This window comes from Tupaia chinensis, unplaced genomic scaffold (genome assembly GCF_000334495.1).
Source record: "Tupaia chinensis unplaced genomic scaffold, TupChi_1.0 Scaffold000355_1, whole genome shotgun sequence".
Lineage (NCBI taxonomy): Eukaryota > Metazoa > Chordata > Mammalia > Scandentia > Tupaiidae > Tupaia > Tupaia belangeri.
The window spans coordinates 10649307-10655201 of record NW_006159850.1 but is presented as its reverse complement, the minus strand read 5'-3'; positions in this window follow the sequence as shown (position 1 = coordinate 10655201).

Below are 5895 nucleotides of genomic sequence, written 5' to 3'. Positions count from 1 at the left end.
CACTCAATCTATTCCCTACTCTCATTGCCCCTGTTTGAAATATCTAGACTGGTTTCTATTTTTTCTGCCTTCACCCTGGAAGATAAATATTTATTTCTCATATATAAGCAGACAGACAAACATTATTTAGAATATTTACAACCAAAGGAAAACTACACTTAGAATTAAAACGACTGAATGAAAAGTAAGGAGGAGACTGGGTGGCTATCGGCACCATGTAAGAGACACGGAGTCGGTATTATGCTAAGAACCAGTGTACAATAACCACAGACTGTTGTCAGAGCTAAAGCTTCTGAAGAAATGCACCAGCATTTACGAGCTGTGTGGTTTTAGACAAACGATGTTAGCTTCTCTAAATTCCATTTATCAATAGAAAATAAAACCTTTGTTGGAGTGTCATTTCACAAATCACCAACGGTACAAGTAAAAGAAACACACACTCCTTGACACGTAGAAGGCAACCAGTGCATGCCCCTCATTTTTATTGCATTTTAATCAGCCTCAGGAATCTGAAAGATTGCAAAAGGACTGAAAATAAGCATTTTTCAGTAATGGCAAGAGAAATACATTGCTTTAATTTTAGGAGAAAATGAGAATGACATTTTAAAATGATGAGCTATAAACTAAATATCATTACCTGAAAGAATGCTAAACTTGAAAGATGGGGGGAGGGAGGAAACACAAACAAGACAACTATGACAAAAATGTTTTTGTTCAAAGATTTTTGGGGGGTATCACTATGCCAAGAAGTATTTATTTAGTTTCTCCTTGACCAAGACACGGGAATTAAATAGCCAAATGCTGGGAATAGAGACCTGGGAAGGCGGCCGGAAAGCCTGGAGATTGGTTCCATCTTCTTGCCCTCTCTGAGCCTTGTTTCTCTAACTCATGACCAGGTCTGTGGCATGCACACATTTGCCCATGCCCCACCATCAGGGTCTGATTTAGCACGTGCTTGGGAGAGGCCCCAGGACACTATTAACCCACACTCCATATGCTGATATGCACTTCTGAATAATCTCCTGGCTCTGAGACTCCTTCTGCAACTGTATATTTCCTGGAGGGGAACAGAGGAAGGAGTGAGCCATAGAGACTGCTAGAGGCAGGAAAGGCTTTAGAAGAAGAACTGGTTTCCACTTAGAAGAATGGTTAAGACTGGAACAGAGGGGCTGGATGGTGTGGAGCCATGATGCCACTCTGCAAGGCTGGCCCCTAAGAGAATGATCTGACCTCCCTAAATGGGCCAGCTGCATGCATGTCTATGATCTGGGGCTGGAGGAAGCTTGGGGTGGATCACAGTATGAAGTTTGTTCAGGGTGTCTGTCTCCCTCTCTGTTTCTCACTTGTGGGAGAAAGAAACTTAAAACAAGAAAAAGACTGGAAAATGAATAGGAAAGAAGGTGGGGAATGTGAATTTGTTAGTAAAACAAGACAAAAAAAAAAAGTGGTGTGGAGGAAGAAGGAAGACAAACCACCAAGGAAGGTATAATGAAACAGGCTGAGAAGTTTGACTAAACACGGATTTAAAACTCAGCTCCAGCATTCAGTGGCATGGTGGTTAAAGCACCTGGATCCCACTTGGATGACTGTTCACTTTGAGTCCCAGAGCCAACAGCTTGAGAAACACATCAGGCACTTGTGCATGTGTGCCCAAAGTCTTAAAAGGAGAAATAGAGGAGAAAGGATGGCAGCATGACCACCCTCCATGCAAGGTGCTTTCTCAGGGTCTCTCTGTCTCTCTGTCTCCAGAAAGCACACACACTCTCTAACAAGTTTAAAACAAAACTCAGCTCCACAACTCTATGACTTGACATAAGTAAAAATTCATTTTCTCTGAGCTTAATATTCTCAAAAAACCAATCTGTCATAGATTTTTCCTTTTTTAGAGAGAGATTTTTGCTATAGGGTGCTTGCACTCACCAGAGAGACAGAGACAGAAAGTGAGAAATCATCCCCCAGGGGGATGGTCACACCGCAATTCCTTCTCCTCCAGTCTCCTCTAGGGATTTTGGACACACCTGCACATGAGCCTGGCATGAGTTTTAAGCTACTGAGTCCACCACTCAAACCACAGTTGACTACGTGGGAGTCCCATGACATAACAATTATGCCATCTGCTGATCCCCATAAATATATTTTAAGGATTAGGTACAATGACATAGGATGGTGCACTTAATAATGTTTGCAATAACAGAAAGCTAACACCACAACCATCATCACTACTTCTATCATGTCCTACAAACCCTTTTGGATGGTTTACCCTCCATATGCCTGTGTTTCATGCCACCATGCTAAACTACCTTAATCAAGCAGGAATAAAATGGTATCTGGGGTCTAGAAGTTAATCTAGGAAGGATGGAAATAGGGGATGAGGAAGGATGATGCAGAAATCAGGATTTAGAGCAGGGCTTCTCCATTTCAGCACTGCTGACATGAAGGGCTGGATAATTCTTCATGTCAGAAGCTTTCCTGTGCACCATAGTTAGTCTGACAGTATTCCCAGTTATGAGAAGCAAAAATGAATCTAGATATTGCTAAATCACCATAGTTAAGGATTGCTGATTCAGAATAATGAAAACAGGCAGTTCTTAGGAGAAAGGTGAAGAGCAGGAATAGGCTGGCATGGTGGCATGCACCTGTAATCTCAGCTCTTTGGGAGACTAAGGCAGGAGGATTTTAAGTTTAAGACCAGCTTAAGCAATATGGCAAGACCTTGTTGAGAGATAAAGAGAGAAAGTGCGTGTGTGCTAGAAGGTTTCTAGGGAAAGTCAATTTTAATAAATGGAGAAAGAGTTCAGGGGACTTTGTTTTGTTTGCCTACTTCAAGCGCATAGACTATCTTACACAAAGCCTTCCTGAATTTCCAAGGTGCTCAGTAGGTAAGAGTGGAGTAGAACAGCCTGTGAGATTTCTTGACATAATATATTTTTCCCCAGATGGAAAGAGTATTTAAATCTCAATTACCATCCAAAAGCAGAGGTTTTGGCTGATCACCAGAGAGCTTTTTTCTTCCTTCAGTCACCATGGTTGTCTTGGAGATTCTAGCGTTTTCCATGCAGTCCACATCTGACCTCTCCTCTCCTCATGATGCTCATATAGCCCAGGGAAATCCTGGGGAGGACCTGCCAAGAACTGAGGCTGGTCTAATAGATCTGCCTCCTTATCTGCAAGTCGGGCCACTTCCCCTGATTCTTTCCAAGAGGAAAACTTGCCAGGCAGCAGGGCTTCTTGGAGCTGCCTGACAAAAGCCAACTGAAAAAGTGAAGCAGAAATTAACTCTGCTGCATGGCTCTCAGGCCAGGGCCGGCAAGTGGCCTGCTTTTCCCTGTCACACCAGCTAAGACATCTCTCTTCCCTCCCCCTTCCTTCCTCTCTCCTCTGTCCCTACACACTCGGAAGTATCCTCTGCTGTTTTCCCAGTTCCACTCTGCTCTAGACTTCAAAGTCAAATGGGCAGACCTGAGATGGTTTCCTTGAGTTGAACATTAATTCAGATAAGGGAAGCACATTAAACAGCAGGTAGGGTGAAGTACTGTACTTAACTTCTAGAACGTTCTTTGTCAATCGTTCATCATAGACTTCTTTGTTCTTAATCTGAAACTTCTGTCTGTGTTGTTTCCTGTGTCAAAGGTGTCACCTATTTACATTTTAAACAACCACTGGAGACATATAACAGAGAATATGCTCACTGGTTTTTAAAAAGTCCCAACACAGACATGAAGCAGGTGCTTGGTGAGGGCTTGGTAAATTAGTCCATGGTATCTGACGACTGATATCCTGCTTCTTAGCTTTCCCTTGCATCTGAACATCTGCCCACTCGATGACTCAGTCTTTGGTTTACTCCCTCTGTAATTTCTCCCAGAGTGCCTCATCAGTGTTGGACACTGCATGGAACTAAGATGGTGGAAGAAACAGGCATTGTCCTCATGGATTTAAGCCTAGCAAAAGGGAGCACATTTATAAAGGAAACTATTATTTTTTCTTTTTTCTCATATTTCAAAGACTTTTAACTAACTGAAACTGCCCCCTTTAAGTCATGCAAATAACCGGGATTCACAGACTCAGCTATCTGCACTTGAGATAGGAACATAAAAGGTCAAGGTTAGATCACACTCCTCAGTTCAGTCTACTCTTCTCCTCGGTCCATGTAGGGCCTTTCTGTGCCTGAGTGACTGTACTGTATTCCAGCCGCACCAGCAGTGTCTGAGAGATCCAGTATCTCCACATCTTTCTGAGCATTTCGTGTTGTCCCTTCCCAACTTTTAATTTAGCCATTCTGATCTATAGTCTTTTCTTCTTGTGGTTTGATACCGCATTTCCCTACTGGCTTATGTTGAGTATCTTCTCCTGGGCTTATTTGCCATGTTTGTCCTCTTTGGTGAAATATTTCTTCATTTTTTGGATACGTTTTCCAATTGCCTTTTTTTCCTTTCCTTTTTTTTTTTTTTTTTCTTTTTTAGGGAGATTTTTGTTATAGGGCACGTGTGCTCGCCAGAGACAGAAAGCGAGAAATCACGCCCCAGGGGAATAGCCACACTGCAAGCCCTTCTCCTCCATTCTCCTCTTGGGATTTTGGGCACTCACACACATACACCTGGCCTGAGTTTTAAGCCACCATGCCTGGGACTCGAACCACAGTTGGTCATGTGGAAGTCCAGCAACATAACCATAACGCCATCCACTGGTTCCTCTGTCCTTACTTTTATCCCTGATTCCAACTCCCATTCTTTCCCTCATAAATCTTACTATAAATTAATGTGTTCTTTAATATGCTTATGATATTATAAATTGTGTTTTATATAGATGTATGTGCATGTGTGTTTAAGAAGGTTTTGCTTTCAAAATCATATCTTGTTTCTTCCTTTTCTCAACCAGTGGGATTTTTATCAATTTTGTGCAGGTTGCTATATCTTCTCTGCCTCATTGGTGAATTTCAAATGCTGCATAATATTTGTATTAGTTTCCTATTGCTGCTGTAACAAATTGCCCTAGACTCAGTAGCTCATGCAATGTAAACATACTATCTTACTGTTCTAGAGGTCAGAACTATGACATGTTTCACTGGGCTAAAGTCAAGATGTTCACCAAGTTGCATTGCTTTCTGGGAAGGAACCTGTTCTCTAAACTCATTGGTCGCCTTGTCCTTTCCAGCTTTCAGAGCTGCTTGTGTTCCTTAGCTTTCAAAGTGTTCTCTGTCTTCAAAGTCAGCAATGATTCGTCGAGGCTTCCACAACACATCACTGACAGGATTTTTGGTCTCTTCCTTCCATACTTAAGAACCCCGATTACACTCAGCCCAACAGGATAATCTAAAACAATCTATTTTACGGTCAGCTGATTAGCAATCTAACTTCCATCTGCAACCTAAGTTCCCCTTTTCCATATAAGGTAACATAATCACAAGTCCCAGGGTTTGGAACATGAGCATTTGGGAGTGGGAGGAGGCAGGGATCATTCTATCCACTACTACGTCCCATACTGTGTGTCCGCCATATTTTAATTAACCTAATTTTCTATCTCTTGGGAAATGAAAGACACTAATTCTTTGCCAAAACAAACAGTGCCTTGATGTTAATACTAGCAGATCTATGAGAGAATTTCTCTGGGGTATACTTACCTAACAACAGGATTACTGAGCCTTAAGCAGGATTTAGAGTTACGATACTAAATGACTTTAGAAAAATCAACAAATACTCTCTAATTCAAGCAGGCTAGCAATATTTCTGGAGAAAATATCTAAGGATGACATCAGAGTTACCCATAGATGTCTATCTCTCTCCACTTTCCCAGCCTTAAGGTGGGATTGTCCTGCTATAACCTCTTTGAAGTTAGCCACAGTCATGTGACTTGTTTCAACCAATGAAATGTGATTGGAAGTGAGAATGTGTCCTCCAG